At 36.6% G+C, this 20,413-nt stretch overlaps 1 protein-coding gene across 8 annotated transcripts in view; it reads left to right on the top strand.

Annotated features, from left to right (window-relative positions):
- Window positions 1–20,413, top strand: part of LOC127435282 (autism susceptibility gene 2 protein homolog) — a 483,349-nt gene that overhangs the window by 231,146 nt on the left and 231,790 nt on the right. The window lies entirely within an intron of this gene.

The following is a 20,413-nucleotide window of genomic DNA, read 5'->3' as shown; positions in this document are numbered from 1 at the left end:
GTTGGCTATGTCGGATTGGTTGGGATTCTTAAATAAACAAAACATTGTTTTGATGCGCCACAGAGCCAGTTTTTGTAGTGAAACATCTGTACGTACTGTTCAAATTTTGGTCCTTATAGAACTGTTTATGATCAAGATCTGCATTTGGATGTTATGGTTTCTTTAATCTACTGTGAAATCTTTGGATCTGGAAGTACAGCAAAACATTTTTCTCTTTTTCTTATTTATTTTAGAAGGTGCAATCCTGTGCAATTTCTAGCGCAGCATCTTTTGTCGTTTGTATACCGCTCTCTGCTTTTCACATCTGCCTCCACAACAATGCTTTTCTCTTCCTCAAGCCAAACAGAAAGCGAAAGGCCATAACAAAACAGAAGCGTTTTTTCCATTATAGTGCTTCAAATCCTTTTAAAGGTGTTTACCCACTAGGCATTTGTCACCCTGTTACTGAGGGGCTCAGCTGGAAGAGCGCGTCATCGTGGGGATAATAAAGGAGTTTAGAGCTGCAAGAATGCAAATGCACTTACTGTAACTCACTGTGATCAATTCCCATTGCCGCTTCGCCAACCAGACAGATGGGCTCTGCTTTTATCTCCATCTATTCAAGGGTGCTGAAATCAAAACAGAGCATTTGTTTCCAGAGAAGAGAAAATGTTGCTATTGTTTTCTCTTAGGAGAAGAGGGTCGAGAAGTGTACTTAAGGGAATGAGACTTTATTTTTTTATTTTTAAGTGTTTTGCTCCTTGCTCTGTAAATTAAAGTGTCATTAGTCACATCTAGGCAAAATGAATCCATTTAACTGCCACAAATAGCAATCTGCAGTTGTTAAGTACAACGGTGTGAAAAGAATGTTTCTTATTATCACACATCATAGCTTTCAAAACATTTCAAGTGTGTTTTACAAATACACTTTAATTTAGTCTTCCGAGGCTTAAGCAGACACCACAAGCTGTTCTTGCCCCAAAACATGCATCTTTGAAGGTAGACTGCCATGCATTCTCTCCAATCTATCAGACTTGAAGTATAACCGTCATGAAGAGTGCTATGCAGGCAAAATCACTGACACCCCATCGCATATGTTGACATTGAACCTTAAAACCCTAATGATCAGACCTTGTTTTTTCTCATAGTGCTTTTAAAAAGACTGTCCAGCTGTTGATTAAAAGGAATAGTTCACCCAAAAATGAAAGTTCTGTCATCCTCATGCTATCCCAGATGTGTATGACTTTCTTTCTTCTGTTGAACACAAACAAATATTCTTAGAAGAATATTTCAGCTCTGTAGGTTCTCACAATGCAAGTGAATGGGTACCAACATTTTGAAGCTCCAAAAGCACACAAAGGCAGCATAAAAGTAATCCATAAGACTCCAGTGTTTAAATCCATATCTTCAGAAGTGATATGATAGGTGAGGGGGAAACACAGATCAATATTTAAGTCCTTTTTTACCATCAATCTCCACTTTCACTTTCACATTCTTCTTCTTTTGTTTTTGGCGATTTGCATTCTTCATGAATATCACCACCAACTGGGCAGGGAGGGGAATTTATAGTATAAAAGGTCTTAAATATTAAAAATCTTTGTTTGTGTTCAGCAGAAGAAAGAAAGTCATACACATCTGGGATGGCATGTAAATGATGATCGCCCTATGCAACAAACCTGTTGCATTTGCTTGTTTGAAGATGGATGTCACACTTAAAAGTCAACATGAAATCAAAATTTACCCTATTTTCTTTCTTAATACACCTTTGTGATCATTAGTCAGTGCATGCTGTTCCTTAAAAAAAAAAAATGTAATAACTTTCCCCACTTCTAAAATGACCTTTTTTTTGCTGACATCACCAACTCTGACATTTTTCAGCCCCTTCCCTAACCAGAGTTCAATCTGGTAATGCCCACTTTTCATGATCCAATCAATTTCCAATGGATAAAATCAAGTTTTGTCCTGAATTTGTTTTATTTATTTATTTTTTTACTGATTGAATATCCTGTTTCACTCAATAATATGTCACATTGCAGGAGTAAAATGGGTTGTAAATTTGGTTTCATGTTGACTTTTTGCTTGTTTCTTTTGTTCTTTCACCCTTGAGATGCCAGTTGTTGTTGTTCCTCTTTAGATGCACATCTTGTATTTGTTATCTTCCAGCCTTCTGAAACCATTGTCATACTCACGGCTGCAAGAAATAATTATCAAATTAACTTCAAATTGCTCACTCACCCAAAACAATAGCCCTGTGCCCCATAAAGATCTTACATCTGTTTTGGAGTCGATCCCTCTCCTCCTGCTAATGCGAGTTATCAAGGCCAGGGGTACTGCCGTGTGGCTTGTCATGCTAAAGTGTCTGTGACAGTCCTGATGGAAGAGCTTGGGCCCTGTGCGGTCACTCAGACTAATGCATCTGGAAGGAGGCTATAGGCATGACAGAGAGGAAAGACATAGAAACAGACTGAAAATGAGAGACAGATAAAAGCTGCAAAACCAGAGGCGATGTCTCACTGCTGAAGATGTCCAAGTACAAACCAACCTGAATGGAGAATCTGTGTCTTCATAGGAATCATTACAAAGTATGGTTTGCATTTGGTACTCCGAATATCTAGTGACTTTAAAAGGGTCATGACATGAGGAATAAAAGTTTCCATGATCTTTTAACATATAAGAGGTTATTATACTACAAATACTGTATGTTTCAGAACTCAAAACTTCCTCTTCATTGCAAAAACAACATTTGTTGAAACCAAGCTGCCAAAATGACTTCCTCCACATTTTGATTTGCATCTGACCACCTCCACAACAACATCAACGCCAAATTTACGTTATCACTTCTGTAGCCCTGCCCAGTAGTGATGAGCAGAACAGAGAGCCAATCATAGCAGTGGACGTTTACTGTCAAGTCTTAAAGGAGAAGCAGCACCAAAACAAAGCGATTATTTCAAATGTCATGTAAACGTGAATTTTTTGCTTTGTTGAATTTTTTTAAAGAAGCTGATTTTTGGGAGTAATCAGCCTATTGGTGTGCATGTGAATGGACTCATTGCTTATATGATTTTTAAAATCATTTGGATGATTTTCTGCTTTTGACATCAAAACGTAAACAGGCATACGCACAACACTTGCGCGCATTGGATAAGCCTGTAAGAACGCTGGTAAAAGTTTTTATATGCAGGTGAAATTGGGGTAATGGGCAAAAATCTATGTGTGCAGATAATTTTTTGCTTAAACCGTCTATGACCTGATTCCGATAAAAGAAAACCGTTTAAAGTGTTTACATGGCCTTACGCGTTGTCACAGTATTAAGAATAATCGGTATAAGATCCTACATGTAAACATGGATATTTACAAAGCTGAATCGGGTTGAAAATCGAGAACTAGTTCTTTTTCCTATTTTTTATTTTTTATTTTTTATTATATATATATATATATATATATTGGAACCATCTGATTTTCATGACATTCAGTTCAGAGAGCATTGCCTGCATACCGTATGACCAGTACAGTACAAATCACAAACGAGTGACTCTTATGAGCCATTCTTGGTAATGAAACGGTCAAAAAGACTCCAAAATCAGTCTGGAAAGTACTCAAAAGAAGTAAAAGATTTGTTAATGGAAACAGAATCGTGAAGTAAAATCAGAATTGGAACTGTTAAATTCCTTACGATTCCCATACCTGACTTTAATACACAAATCTTATTTTGATTCTAATTTTACATGCTTGCTTTTCCCAGATGTAATATGCACACTGGTGAGGTGTAAAGTTAGGCCTTACTAACCTTTCTTTGACATAATTAGTACTTTCTTAGAATGATAGAACAGATACATCAATTGTCTATTTCGTCATGTCGAAGTTAGAGTATGATGCGTATACAGTAAATAGCTTTTGTATTTCACTATAAAGTAAATCAGTCTCACTATCACAGGGTGCAGGCATTCTAGAGGAAGTCACAAAAACAAGCTCTGAAAGACCAATAAAACAGAAACAAGGGAGAAAAAAACTGTTTCCACTGTGGGTTTGCAGTATTGACAGCTGTGTAGTTTCTCACCTCGTCTGAAACCAACCGCCCCCCTCTGAAATACGTCCCACCACAAGATGAGCTGATAGGCACACACACTTGTTCCCACACGTTGATAGCAGTTTGGCCTGATACTATCTCACCTGAGAGAGAGAGAGAGAGAGAGAGAGAGAGAGAGAATTAAAACACCCTTCCTTCTTGCTCTGAAGTGATGTTTAGTGAATGCTGTGAGGCCTATGTGCTCTTTAGGAAGTTGTTTGGCTAAATTTCACTATGTATTCTAAAAAGGATCTGATGTGCCACATGTAAATATCTATATTTAAAGGTAATTCACCTAAAATGAAGGAATGATCTGGTTTCAGTGGTGAACAGCTCTTAAATAAACCACTGAACAGCTCTTAACTTTTGGTCGATTCCAATTTACAGTAACAATTTGTCTGTTCATCAAATAATGGCCATTGTACGGCTTCATAAGACTTTAAATATAGCACACAAGTTGTATGGACAACTCCTCTTAAGACCACTTGTCATTTCAAGACCAAACATTCATGTTGATGTTGTTACAACCACAAAGAGACCACACCACACCTGCCGTGTGGGAGATGAGATAAGCCATTCTACCCTCAACATATACACACACGTACACTTCAGGGGTCTGGAAGATGAGTCCATCTCCACGTAGGCACTAACATAATAGTCCGATAGTATAGTCCCCTTGGGGCGAGATGTGGTACATTGCACAGATAGCATCAAGTAATCTTAAAACTGATACATGCCTTTGAGCATTACAAGTCTAATCCAACTTGTTGTGTTTGTGTGTTTGTTTGTTTATTTGTTTGTCTGCTGACTAATAAGGAAGATAATATTCAGGGAGATGCTTCTGGCCGGTATATTTACTATTTTATTACCTAGGACTTTTTTATTCTGTTAACTGATATATATATATATATATATATATATATATATATATATATATATATATATATATATATATATATATATATATATATCAGTGGCGGGCCGTGCATTTAAAGTCTAGGCCTTCAGTGTGATTCATGCCATTAAGAAAACACAGTTTCATAATGAATAAGACACCCTATGCGTTTGGGCATCATACATTATGTCACAGCTAACTAGTAACTAGTTAAAAACACGTCCACGCATGAAAGCCAGAACTTGAAACGACAATTAATGCTCAAGCAAGTCTAATTTTAACTGCAGCATGACAGTTTGTGAAATGAACGTCTCCCGAACAGACATTCAAAATCATAATTTATCATATGAATCTACCAAGGAGGTCCTTAATACCTGGAAAAATCTATCTAATAATATTTGCGATTTAAATGTTGTTTGCAATCAATTTCATTTCATCAGGGTACACGGTTATGCTGCGTTCCATTCAAATTGGATGTGGGATATTCCAACTTGATATCTCCGACCATAAATGCATTCCATTCCCCGATATTCGGAACTGCAATGCTCCTGTTAGCTTAGCAGGGGTTTGACTCTCATTAGAGATGTCTCCTAGCAACCCAACTGATATACAATGCAGCAGAGCTAGCATCTGTACTACAGGTGTACGATTATCAAAAGAGATTATAATTTACCATGTTTTATACATCTGTTTCTGCAGGCGTTTGTTAAACAAGCTTTAATAACATGTAATGTGGAAACAAACTCATTTATCAATATTACTTAATACAGTGAATGTTTATCACTTACTTTGTATATCTCCCTGAGTATGGACATGTTTGTGTGACATCATGCCCCTGCATTTCTGCACGAGCCTACAAGTTGTATTTCTGACTTAAAGATGCATTCCATTGCACTATTCCTAGTAGGATGTTGTAAAATCCGACTTTCCGAGTTGAATGGAGCGCAGCACTACTTTTCAAAACTTGATCCGACACTGAATGCTCAAGCAGCCTAATTTACACTTAGAAAACTCCTGATGTTGCTATAACAATGCAAAAATCCTCATTTCCTGTTGAATAAATTAAGCAATCACATGGTCATGCAGAACATCTCTTGTTTTTAAATCCATAAGGATCTCTTTCTCAATGGCCATAGCGGCAGTGACAGCCGAATCCTCAGCAAGATCTCGCGCTCTTCGCTTTCAAATTATGTACATCACTTAAAGTGATTGCGTCACTCAAGGCCAGCTAGAAGGCCTCGACCGGGACATATCTTAAAGATCACACACACCAAGAACAAATAAATCAATCTGATTGGCTAGTGAATATGACAATCAGACTTTAATTGCCCATTCATTTGCACTGTTGAGGGATTCTGTGTAAATTCTGAAGGCCTGAGAGGGTGGAGCTCAGACACATGCGCTGCTTCGGCTTCGGGCTTCGGGCCTGCGATTTGTGAAACAACTGTCACACTTTGCTTGTAAGCATCAAGGAATAAATTCTGACTAGATAAACTTTTCATTTTTCTCTATTTGTTTGTAGATTAATTAAGAGTGGAAAGTGATTAAAAATACATAGGCAAAAAGGTGATTGAGAATGAAAGGATGAAAAATATTTATTTATTTGGCATGTTAGGCCAGCAGAGAAGGCTTTGCTGGCCCTGAGAATTCGCCACTGATATATACACTACCGGTCAAAAGTTTTGAAACACTTGACTAAAATGTTTCTCGTGATCTTAAAAATCTTTTGATCTGAAGGCGTATGCTTAAATATTTGAAATTATTTTTTTAGACAAAAATATAATTGTGCCACCATATTAATTTATTTCATTATACAACTAAAATTCAATTTTAAAAAAATAATAATTTTTGAAATTGATGACTTGGACCAAATAATAAAGAAAAGCAGCCAATAAGTGCCCAACATAGATGGAAACTCCTTCAATACTGTTTAAAAAGCATCCCAGGGTGATACCTCAAGAAGTTGGTTGAGAAAATGTCAAGAGTACATGTCTGCAAATTCTAGGCAAAGGGTGGCTACTTTGAAGATGCTAAAATATAACACAGTTTTGATTTATTTTGGATTTTGTGTAGTCACAACATAATTCCCGTAATTCCATTTATGTTATTCCATAGTTTTGATGACTTCACTATTATTCTAAAATGTGAGGGAAAAAAAATAATATATATATATATATATATATATATATATATATATATATATATATATATATATATATATATATATATATAAAATAAAGAATGAGTAAGTGTTTCAAAACTTTTGACTGGAGAGAGCTATGCGTTTGCATTCCCATTCGTCTCAGTATGACCCTGGTATTCTTTTAAAGGAATAGTTCACCAAAAAATGTTAATTCTTTCATCATTTACTCACCCTCATGCCATCCCAGATGTGTATGACTTTCTTTTTTCTGCAGACGGCAAATTAAGATTTTTAGAAGAATATCTCAGCTCTTGGTCCATATAATGCAAGTGAATGGGTGCCAAACTTTTGACACTCCAAAAATCACATAAAGGCATCATAAAAGTAATCAGTATGACTCCAGTGGATAAATCCATATCTTCTGAAGTGAGATGATAGGTGTGGGTGAGAAACAAATCTCCTTCCTGCCCAGTATGCATGAAGAATGTGAATCACTAAAAATACAATGTGAAAGTTTAAGTGCAGCCTGACTTAGCAGGGAGGAAAATTTATAGTAAAAAGGAGGACTTAAATATTGATCTGTTTCTCACCCACACCTATCAAATCGCTTCTGGAGACATTGATTAGTCATATGGATTACTTTTATACTGACTTGTGTGATTTTTGGAGCTTCAAAATTTTGGCACCCATTCACTTGCATTGTATGGACCAAAAGAGATGAGAAATTCTTCTAAAAAAATCTTCATTTGTGTTCTGTTGAAAGAAAGTCACACACATCTGGGATTGCATAAGGGTGAGTAAATTATGAGAGATGTTTCATTTTTGGGTGAACTATCCCTTTAAGTTCCATTTAAATATCTTGATATTATAAAGTTCATATGCTAACCATTCAGTAACATGGTATGATATTTATTAAAGTGCCATGTAATATCATCTGATACCATGGTACCGCCACAATACTTTTTTTATCCATTTTCTAAGAGAAATATGTCTCCAAGGTTTCCAACTACTGGCACTGTGCTAAGATAAAAATGCATTATTATTATTTCTACGTTATGGTGTGTCAGAGTGTATGACTTTTGTCTCGTCCTAGAATCAGTCAATTTAAAAGCATTTTATCTGTGATCTGTGTGGTTAATGGAGGGAACATTTGCCACAAGAGCCAATGAGGCGGCTCCTCACATTAAGACTATCTCTGTCTAATGCGATCCCTTTGGTGATCTTAAATGAGCAATGAACATTTAATAGACTAGATGAAGTGATTCACAAGTTGCTTCCTAATAGCCGGATGGTAGAACAGAACTTGACATTTCTAGAAATACACATTTATTCTCAAATTATGTCATTTATGTTAATGACAAAGCATAAAAGTAAGAATAGGGGTTATGGGTTTGATTTGTGAGCTCGATTTGGTGTGTTGTTGCATTTTGAAATATGTTAGAGAGCAATATACAAAATGCAAGTACGCAATGCATTCTCAACTTTGCCACTGGGGGTGATATTGTGAAGAAGAGATGTTTGTTTGCAGAACACAAAATTAACTAAAACATAGGCTGTCATTCTGCCTAACATCTCCTTTTGTGTTCCACATTAAAAAAAAAAAAGAACATGATACACGTTTGGGTAACAAAAAATGTGAGGGTAGGCAAATTATGTGAGAAGTTAAATTTTTGGCTGAACTATACCATTAAATTAATTATTATGTCTGATTCTTTGTCAGTATCATAGGAGTACCACTTTCTTCTGAAGGTCTATCACCTGACTGGTCTATCACCTGATTTGGTCGATATTATCTCATGTAAAAAGTCCTTTTGAAAATCACATCATCATCATCACAATCCAGTTTTGATCTCTGACAGAGGGCATAGTCAGGGATGAAAAATACTTTTAATTTCCTGAGCGCAGAACCTCACAGCGTGATGGTGCACATCAATCGTGCGTGATGCCTTTAGTCCAGTCTAATAGAGGCACTTCCTTTCTCTCAGCAAGCTTTTCCATGTCTGCCTGTGGCACTTGTAGGATCATTTGATTTGGGTCTGATAACTGACGCTAGCCTCGAATGAAATCTTTCTCTCCCTAGGCGCTTTAGTCAGCCTCATGAAAGAGTCGTTCTTGCCTTTTTTCTCATAGAGTGGGCCATGAAATTCAGCCTCCATGGAGCGATGACAATTCCACCATTTCTTTGTTCGCAATTACTCTTTTTTTTTTTTGCTATGTGTACTCAGCTGGGGGAAAAAAAACTGCTTAAACCAGCCAAAGCTGGTATTAGATAGTTTCAGCTGGTCTCCTGGCCTGGCCCAGCTGGTTCTCAGCTGTTAAACTTTGCATCTAGCTTGTTTCCCAGTCTGACTGATCCAGCCAACAGATCAGGCTGAGAGACCAGCAAACCAGCTTATGTTGGTTTTAGATGTTTTTTACCTGATTCAGCAGGACCAGCCTAAATTGCTGCTTTTAGCTGGTTTACAAAGATCTTAGCTCATTTACACGGTCACCAGCCTGGCTTTCAGCTGGTCTTCGCTAGTCTCCCTGCTTGGTCAGTCAGGTCTTTTGGCTGGTTTTAGAGGAGTTTTGGGCAGTTTTCAGCTGGTCAGGCTGGGAGACCAACTGCATGACCTGCAAAACCAGTTTAGGCTGTATTTATCTGGTTTATTCAACAGGACCAGGCTATACTGCTTTTAATAGCAGGTTTAAAATGGTCTTAGCTGGTTTAAGATGGTCTTACAGCCTGGCCTATCTGGTCTTCATCTGGTCTAGCTGGTCTTCCTGCCTGACCAGCTGAAAAGTGGCCAAAGTCTTTTCTAAAACCAACATACAGACCAGTCTGACCAGCTGAAAAGTGTCCAGAATCCCTGTAAAATTGGCCAACAGACCAGCCTGACTAGGCTGAATTACAGCTATTCTAATGCCAGCTAAATGTCTTATGTGGGTTTCAACTAGTTTATTCAGCAGGGCAAGCCTATGCTGGTTTTCAGTTGGTCTTTGCTGGTTAAGATGGTTTCTCAGCCTGGTCAAGCTGGTCTTCAACCTGGATCAGCAGTTCTCCCAGACTGACCATTTGAAAAGTGCCTAAATCAGTCAAGAAACCAGCCTGTTCAGCCTGAGAGACCAGGTTAAACTAACAATAAATTTCAAGCTGGTTTTAGCTGGTTTATTTAGCAGGGTCATCTTAAATTGGTTTTCTGGTCTTAGCTGGTTCACAGTTGTCTTAGCTGGTTTAAGCTGGTCACCCAGACTGGCCAAGCTGGTTTTCAGCTGGTTTTGCTGGTCATCCAACTGGTTTCTCAGTCTGTACAGATGAAAAGTGCCAAGAACCCCTGTAAAACCAGCCAACAGACCAGCCTGAGTTGGCTGAAAAACAACTACAGTAAGACCAGCAAAACTACTGATGAGGATTATTAATGGTTTATTCAGCAGGGCCAGCATGTGCTGGTTTTAGCTGGTTTACAATTGGTCTTTGCTGGTTAAGATGGTCTCCTAGCCTGGTCAGGCTGGGCTTTAACTGGTTCAGCAGGTCTTCCAGACTGACCAGCTGAAAAGTGCCCAAACCCTTTCTAAAACCAGCCAGTAAACCAGCCAATAGAGCAGTCTGACCAGACTAGAAGACCAGCTAAAAAAAGCAAACCATTTTATGCTGGTTTAAACTGGTTTATTTAGCAGGGCTGACCTGAGATGTTTTGTTGGTCTTGGCTTGTTCACAACTGACTTAACTGGTTAAAGTTGGTCTCCCAATTTGAACAGATGAAAAGTGCCAAAACCCTCTGTAAAACCAACCAACAAACCAGGCCAACCAGGCTGGCAAACCAGCTAAAACCAGCAAGTTGTTTTAGGCTGGTTTAATCTAGATTATTCAACAGGGTTTATAGCAAAAAACAAAAAAAACAACAAAAAAAAAAGAACATGTCTGGTTCTTCGCAGGAGGAAATAATTCCTCTTTTTTCTCTGAGATATGCTCTCCCTATGTTGTTATCAAGCCGACAACCTGCTACTTGAAATTACTTAGCATCTAATTTTCTTTATTTTTTCATGTCTTTTTTTTTCTCATCCGTTGGTGTAAATGAAAACACTTCCCTGTTGACGCGTTTGTAACATGCTGCTTTTAATTAACACAAGAGAGAGATGTGGTAATGAACTGTGAACGCAGTGTTTTCTCTCTTTTCCTGCCAAGGTACGTAATATACTGTAGTACATGTACTCACTCTCTTACACTGCTCCTGTACTCATCAAATGCCAAATCTAATTGTTAATTGTAACTGTTAAGATCATAAGGCCCATTATATCTGTATTTTTCACTTATTCCCTATATTTAAAATATATTGAAATAAATAAACAGATAAACATTGTATATAATCATATGATTGAAGTGGGCCCTGACAACCTTATTCTTTGTATACTACCTCCATTAATAAGAAATAAATTACAGCAATACATTTTCAGAGTAATTCAAATTACAGCCTTAAAGCAAATTTCAAAGACAAATAAGAGTCAGCATGAAATATCATATAATATACTGTGTGTGTGTGTGTATATATATATATATACTACCGGTCAAAAGTTCTGAAACACTTGACTGAAATGTTTCTCATGATCTTAAAAATCTTTTGATCTGAAGGTGGATGCTTAAATGTTTGAAATTAGTTTTGTAGACAAAAATATAATTGTGCCACCATATTAATTTATTTCATTATACAACTAAAATTTAATTAAAAAAAAACGTTTTTGAAATCGATGACTTGGACCAAATAATAAAGAAAAGCAGCCAATAAGTGCCCAACATAGATGGGAACTCCTTCAATACTGTTTAAAAAGCATCCCAGGGTGATACCTCAAGAAGTCAGTTGAGAGTATATGTCTGCAAATTCTAGGCAAAGGGTGACTACTTTGAAGATGCTAAAATATAACACAGTTTTGATTTATTTTGGATTTTGTTTAGACACAACATAATTCCCAAAGTTCCATTTATGTTATTCCATAGTTTTGATGACTTTAAAAAAAATATATAATAAAGAATGAGTAAGTATTTCGAAACTTTTGACCGGTAGTGTGTGTATATATATATATATATATATATATATATATATATATATATATATATTCCCCCATTATTAAGGTCTGTTTGTGCTGGAATCCCTAAACAGTTATTTCCTAAACATGAGCTAACTGTGACTGTCTTTTGAATAGAGCGCTGTTCTTGTTTCTTTAAAGGAAATGGAACGTGTCATTTTAGATACACACACACACCTCCTACACTGTAGCCTGCCCCTTTGTTCTTACACAAGTGCGCTGAGTTGTAGGAGTTTGGCTCCTCAAAAACAAAGAATAGGCTACACCTCTAAAATAAACAACCTGAAAACACTTCTAAAGAAAATAGTAATGTAAACCCTTGCCCTGCCATCAGAAAACATCATAAGTGGAAGATGGGGAAAAATACGACCCCTTTAAGGGAACGTTCACCTAAAAATGAAAATTCTATTATCATTTTCTTACCCTCATGTTATTCTAAACCGGTTTGACTTTCTTTTTTCCATGGAAAAGAAAAGTAGATGCTAGGTACATTGTTCACCACTATTCACTTTCACTGTATAAGTTTTCCATACAAAGAACGTGAATGGTGACTGACACCCTGTTTACACCAGGCATGTCACACCGCAGCGGCTTGAGGCTGTCTACACTGGACACGTCGACTCTAATGTTCTAAACTGTTTAATCTGTGTTATAGCACCAGCGCATGCTGCACAAAATGGAACTGGACACCCGTTTATTGTCCAGTGACGCTTCCAGTGTAGACAGCATCATTGGTTAAAATGGGGTTCTATTACTTTTGACCCGACGCTCGCATCCGGTGTAGACAGGTTGTGAGGCTAACATTCTGACTAACATCTCCTTTGGTGTTCCATCAACAAAATACAGTCATGATGGTTTTGGAATGACATGAGGGTGAGTAAATGATGACAGCATTTAAATTTTTGGGTGAACTGTCCCTTTAAATTACCACTCTATGTCCCTCAACATGGAGTTTTGTCATGTTTATTGTAGGACTTAATCTACTGACGTGACAAGCCCAAATGAGCCAAGGCCTCAATTACACAGTGTGAAAAAATGGTTGGTGAGAAAGAGAGGAAGTAAGAGCTAATATTCCCTGCTCGGTTGATGAGAGGTCCTGCCGCTGGCTCACCGCCCCTTCTCTCTGCATGCCACCATCCCTCCATATGTCTCTCCTCCTTTGGCTTGATGGGACAGCTGTAATTAGGGAGTAAAGACTAAAACAGATTCTGAGTCTATATTCACAAGAGGGAATGATCATAGTGTTTAGGAGATGTTCCCAACTACAGGGTACAGCAATACGTCTTAAAGAGCACACACGCACAATCTCAAATACACATTTCCACACACCCAAACACAATTGTGCTGCGAGATACAATATAGCTGAAAGTATTATAACGATACCTTTTGAACATGATAGATGGATGGATGGATGGATGGATGGACGGACGGACGGACGGACGGACGGATGGACGGACAGATAGATAAATAGTCACAAATATATAATTAATATTCAATGTATTGTCCAGCTCTAACACATACAGTTCTCTATTAATCCATACCTTGAGTAAGAAATCATCCACAGTTTAGACAGGCTATTTATTAGCATGTGGAGAGTCCTGCTCAAGTTAAAGTGCTGCGATTCATCATTACCTGACACTGCTGTCAGAATGTGGGCTGGAATTGCATAGGGAATGTGGAGACCTTAGGGAGTTGGATTTTAGTGGTCTGGGCTTCCATACACAGGGGCTTGTTGGGTTGAATTCTTGAGGCTTGTGGGTTTAGCTCTGTCACGTTGAACTTCAAATTTCCAGCACATGTTGTAGGTGGATTGGGTGCTGATAAAACAAAGGCTGTAGGTGGAATTCCAGGTAGATTCCACAGAGATTCCACTCTTGCCTCTGAGCACATCACTTTATCACAAGTTGCTCCAAGGAGACTCCTTGCAATTAGTGTACTCTAAATCACAAGCTAAATGAAACTGAATGAGAGTAGGCTGGTTCTTGTTTCTTGTCTTTCCCTGTTTCTCAGAAATTTCTCTCCAGTGGGGTAATTGTGCCAAAAAAAAAAAAAAAAAAAACAACAACAAAAAAAAAAGTCTGTTTTTATTCTTCAAGTCAACATAAAAATCGAAATTGGCCCTCTTTACCTTCTTAATACATGTTTCTGGTCTTATTGTGCACAATTCATCTGGGCACGTTATTCCAAGGAAAAAAAAAGTTTGTCTTCGTTATTATTAAGAGCCAATATTGGCCCCAAGGAATTGACATTCAGGAGCTTTTTTCACAGTTATGAGGGCTTATATATATATATATATATATATATATATATATATATATATATATATATATATATATATATATATATATACACACACACATGGCATGTGGTCTATTAATGTCAAATACTTTGAGGAATGTTCCAGGTTCAATACAAGTTTAGCTCAGTTGACAGCATTTGTGGCATAATGTTGATCACCACAAAAAAATATTTTGACTTTCCCCTCCTTTAAAAAAGGAAAAAGGGTTTAAACAGAAATTTGAAGCTTATAATTTTATAAAAGCACTTGCATTAATTCTTCTGTTAAAACATATGTATTATTTGAGCTGTAAAGTTGTTTAAATTGTAATTTATACAGTAGTTTTAGGGTTTGTTGACATTACATCGTCATGGTAACCAAATTTTTAAATTGGCTACAACTTTACACAGAAAAGGTTAGTAAGCGATTTGATCAAACTAAAATCGTGTTTATACACATATGCTTTTTGTCTTGTGTCTGTACTTTTGAAATAGTGAGTATTTTAATGTTCAAAAATTGGACCACATTCACTTCAATTGTAAGTGCCTCACTGGCAGCTTTTTCTAAATAAAAGTATAACTTTTTGTGATAATCAGTATTATACCACAAACACTGTCAGTAGAGCTAAACTTGTAGTGAACCCAGAATATTCCTTTAAATACTAAATAGGCCTACAATAGAACATAATAAAATATATTAAATATATCATGTAGAGACCACTTTTCATGATCCAATACATTTTCTATGGTTAAAGTCCCATTCTACATTTCTTGACTATTTTATAGATAGATAAGCAAAAAGAGAAAAACTAATAATGGGGAGTAGAAAAATTGAAACACTAGGCCATTCTCTGACACATTCATGCCTTTTCCTCTTATCTCTCTCAGAATTCACTTTTACACATCCTTCCATTTTTGCTATGTGGTCAAAATAAAACTGTTTAAAATGGTGCACAGCCAGAAGGAAAAGTCTTCATAGCAATTACAGTCTATATTTGTGAGGTGGGTCATAAATAACCGAATTTGCATTCAAACCATTTTAATGTCTACCACATCCATAAATGTTCAACAAGATTTAAGTAATTGCTACTGCATGAGGCTGTTATGTGCACTGATATATACATTTCTTGTTAGATTTAATGTTGTTTGCTTCATAGAGGCTGGACAAGCTGTACAAGTCTCTCATTGCCAAGACACTACACAATTCAAAGTGCATGTTTAGACACTAAACAAGGTGAAGTCCTGAATGTATTTGCTAGCTGCCATTAGCAATATTGTGGATGTTGTAATTTTGCAGCATATTGAATTACAAACTAGCATTGGTTAGATTGGTTATCTTACCAGTGATGTAATGAGATGCATCACTTCAGAGTTATCTTATTTGCCAGCTAAAGTAATTCCAGAATTATTTTAATCTATAGAGCATATTTCTCTTTCATAAAAGGCCATTTCCTGATTTCATCAAAACTCTCTTACCAGCATAATTTCTTTGGATGTGCTTTGCATCACAAGATAAAAAGTCACAAGATAATAAATTCTAATTTCTCAGAATTGCTCAACACTAATCAAAAGCCTGAATAATCAGTTTGTGCATAGACACACTGGAAAGCATTAAATTATTTGGTTGAAGATCAGATTGTACCTTTTTTGTACTTTGACCCTCAGAATGAATCTGTTGTTGGACTGAAACTGTACTATTTTGAACCATAGGTTTTACTCTATAAAATCAAGTTTTATCTGAAATAATTACAGGAAAATGGAGGCCTACAGTAGGATTTAAATGAAATGTTCTGATATGGCTGGGTGACTTGAGTACTTGACTGGGAAGTGACAGCATAAGAATGATTGATAATGATAATGCATGATGTGATTTTTCACTAAATTTGAAATTCAGTGATAACTATTCACAAACTTGTCAGAGGGACTTATTTTTAATTTTGTGATTATTGATTGACATATACAGTAAGTACATGTCTATTAGGGGTTTAAAAAAATATTGTATCGTACGATACAACGCTCACTATACAATACCATATATATCATATGATACATAAAAACATTATAGTGTAATTAAAACCCATCAGCGCAATATTGAGAGCTGCGGAACAGTCTTCTACCGCGAGAGGCAGCTCTGAGCCCTCACAGGAAGAGAGAAACACACTTACGGTACATAGGCGAAGATTGATGGCAAACTCCAAGTAGATTGTACTGTAGCAGTACAGCTTGTCGAATTTGCCAGACAAATTTGTCATGTACTGGTGCTACAGTACATCAAACATGTAGTTTTATTTACGCCGAAATCACCATGCAAATCGGTGGATTTGTGAGGCAGAACCAGCAGCAGTAAGTTTAACAGCCACCTCTCACATGCGCCGCAAGATGCTCATAAGTTATGATTCATAATTATCAAAAAACAACTTATTCAAAAAACCAACAACATAAGAAACACACAATTACATGAGACTTATAATTATCTGCTTTTGACTTCAAAATGTAAACAAATTTTGTTCCTGTGCAACACAAAAACAGTTATTTAGCTGAATGTTCACTCTGCTCTGTTCCACACAACAAAAGTGGATGGTAACTGCATCTGTGAAGCTCCAAAAAGGACAAAGTATCTGTAACGTTGGGGTCTAGGAGTGGAAGATGGAGAGACGCAGGAGCAAATTCTTTAAATCCTTTAATAATAAATCGCTGGAGTGGAAACAAACTATTAAACGTAATACTTCTTAAACACAAAGTAGCACTTCATCAACACAACGTGACACTTCGAGGACTGACAAAGGAGTGGGTAAAACTAGAGGATATTTATACAAAGATAACTAATGAGTGAATGGAATACAGGTGAGGATAATAAGAAACAGATGGAAGTGATGAGGGCAGTGCACTATGGGAAATGAAGTCCGGGGGAAAACTTCAAAATAAGAGTCCTTGAAGAAACTGAGGGAGACAGACTGTGACAGTATCATTAAAGTACCTTAAAGTAGTATATGCGACTCTTGCACTGCATTCCAAGTCTTCTAAAGCCATACAATAGCCTTGTATGTTGTTGTCATTCAGTTAAACCATCTCTTTAAGCTGAAAAGAAGGTGTTTTACTTACTTGAATTAGAACTGTTTGTCAAACTGAACTAATATGAACTAATATAACTGAAATGTAAGTTGGTAGACTAGATGAACAGGCCTATGTGTTCATGAATAATCCTTTACGACTTCTTATGTTTAAAAATAAGAATGCAAACTGATAGGGTGATGTTATTTAGGAATGTTTGGGATTGTATGATGGAATATTTTATGGTGGGACACATTTAGGTACATTAAAGTTCTTTTCAGTCCTTTGATCTTTGCCAGGACTTAGTTTAGTCCTTCTGTTGGACAAAATGTGATAAGTGGATGGGACATGACGAGCAATGTAAATAACATTTTATTATTAGAACTAGCCATCGCTTTGACTCCCAGTGCAGTTGTTACTTCATTAACATTCTTTAAATGCCCTCTGCTTCAGTTCTAATGTTCCGTTTAGAACTGGATCTAGTATTCCATGTCGTCTCTCTTTCTCCACCCTGGGCATCGTGCCTGGTTTACAGCATTCATTATGCACACTTAACAGCTGTTGTAACTCTCTGCGGCAGCAGCGTGCATGTGTGTACGTATATATATGTGTGGTGTTAGGTGTGAACGGTTTGGCTGCCAGCCCGGATAGCAGGATCACACTGCTGACCTTTCGGTTTAGACATGAAAGATGATCATTCGCTCGCTCTCGGGATAGGTCTCATATTTTTGCCTAGCACTTAATTCAGTTCTCATCTCTTCTCGCCTGTCCTGTTTCCTCTTTATCACGTTTGCCTTGTTCTATCCATCAAGACCACAATGAACTGCAGAGGAAAGATTCCTATTATATCTCTGAGTTTGGTGTTGTTGCATTATAGTGTTATTGTGAAATGTGTGCGAAAACAGGAACAATTGCGTGTGACCTGACAGAGCGTTTGAGTTAATCAAGTTCTTCAGAATTTCTTGGTAGCTGTTTAATAACCGTTGTAAATATTGGTGAACTTGAGAGTGAATTATCTTTGTCTTTCTCATGCTCTGTTTAAAGAAGGTTTGTTTATATAAGATACAATCAAAAAGCAAGAAGTGTCCTTCATAAGATTATTATGACGTGGCTTAGAACTGGAATAATAATACTACTATAGAACTGACTCATAACTATCACTCACTATCACTTTTTTTAAAATAAATTTTTCTTATGTTAAAATACTTCATATACAGAGTCAACTTAAAATAAGCTACTTATAGGTTGATTTTCATGACAAGTGTAACAGTGGCTCTGTAGCGCTATAAAAACGTTGCTCAGGTTTTTTCGAGCATACTGTCCAGCCCGGCATAGTAATGTTGGCTCAACCAATGGTGTTAGTTTGGGCTGGGACTATCTCTGTTTGACCAATGGAAGATGGGGGGAGTGTTCAGGAAACCTGTTTGAAAATCATTATTATTTTTGCTATTCCTTTTAGTGACGCTAGTGGTGCAGAAATTACACACTTCACTTTTAATGGCATTTAAACCCTGCAGAGTAAATTCTGACAACTTTTTTTTTGCTGTCTAAGAAGCAATAGGCTTATGTTTTCACTGGAACTTATTGCTTTTTACCTGCTTCCCTTACACATTTTCCTCATTATCTCATATAGCCTACCTTCAACTGGTACTTTCACTGTAATTTACATATTTCAAGTAGTAATCAATGCTCAAGAGTGGAAACAAAGTATTTCTTGAGGGAAAGGAAATTTATGAGAGTGGTAAATGTGAAGTCATGTGTGGATTGGGATTCTCATATTTTATGTATGGATGAGCCATTTGTGGTTAAAATTACTTGCAGACCACTGAGTTTCTTGGTTTATTTTGTGTTGTTACTTAAGACATGATGTATTACCAAAGGAGTTATTACACTGCTTTTGTCTTGGCCTTGTTCCAATATTTACACAACCCTTATTCTCGGTGAGGCCTGAAGGACTTCTTCTCCACTTAAGATGGAGAGATTTGTGGTTTGAAACCCTGAGGAACACATCTGCCAGCGTTTTCAAATTTTCCACCATATCATTACGTTAAGGCGAATGGCATGGAGCAGCGGTAATATTGAGGTTTTGTTTTATAAATATTGACATGAAGGTACTTTTAAGACTTGTAGGGCTTCTACAACACTCTAGACTGTGATAGCTGAGCTTATATCATGGTGGCATTTGCAATCTAAGCCACTGCGTGAAGTTTTGATGACCTCATAGGCTCCATGTGGAGGAATCAGCTTTATGGAAATAGCTCTTGTGAAAAAGGAACCAGTAACCATAAATTTAGGGGATGTGACCCAATAAACTATGTTGACCTTGGCAGTGAGAAATCTAAATGAACCGTACACCATTAAGTTCCTATGTAGACATAAGCACACACATACAAACTAATTCAGCATACATAAAAGATCTCATATTCACAAACTGATGTCGTGGACTGTTTTTGTTTCCCATTGAAGCAGTAAAGCATGTCTGTTTTTGTGACCATGAAATACAATCCAGAACAAGTCCGTTTTTGGGCTTCACCCACTTGTATGGTGATACCATCTTCTAGAGATTGACTAATATGTTTTTTATGTTATGTTAATGTTAATGTTAATTAATTATTTTTTTAAGACTGTTACTGATTTATATATATATATATATATATATATATATATATATATATATATATATATATATATATATATATATATATATATATAGTGACAATAATACACAGAACCATAAAATAATTATTGTTTTGTTTTCTTTTGATGATGATAACAAGATAAAGAAAAAAAAAAAAAGAATTAAACCTGTTAAAGCTCATTTAACCCCCCACGGGCCTAAATTCACTTTGCTTAAATGAGTTCACATTTACTAAAAAGTCTGCTGTTCAAAATGGCTAAAAATGTTGGCAAAAGAAACACCTGTATAATTAGTCAACATTAT

This window comes from Myxocyprinus asiaticus, chromosome 4, assembly GCF_019703515.2.
Source record: "Myxocyprinus asiaticus isolate MX2 ecotype Aquarium Trade chromosome 4, UBuf_Myxa_2, whole genome shotgun sequence".
In the NCBI taxonomy this organism is placed as follows: Eukaryota; Metazoa; Chordata; class Actinopteri; order Cypriniformes; family Catostomidae; genus Myxocyprinus; species Myxocyprinus asiaticus.
Note: the sequence above shows the minus strand (reverse complement) of the source record. Positions and strands in the feature narration are given on the sequence as shown.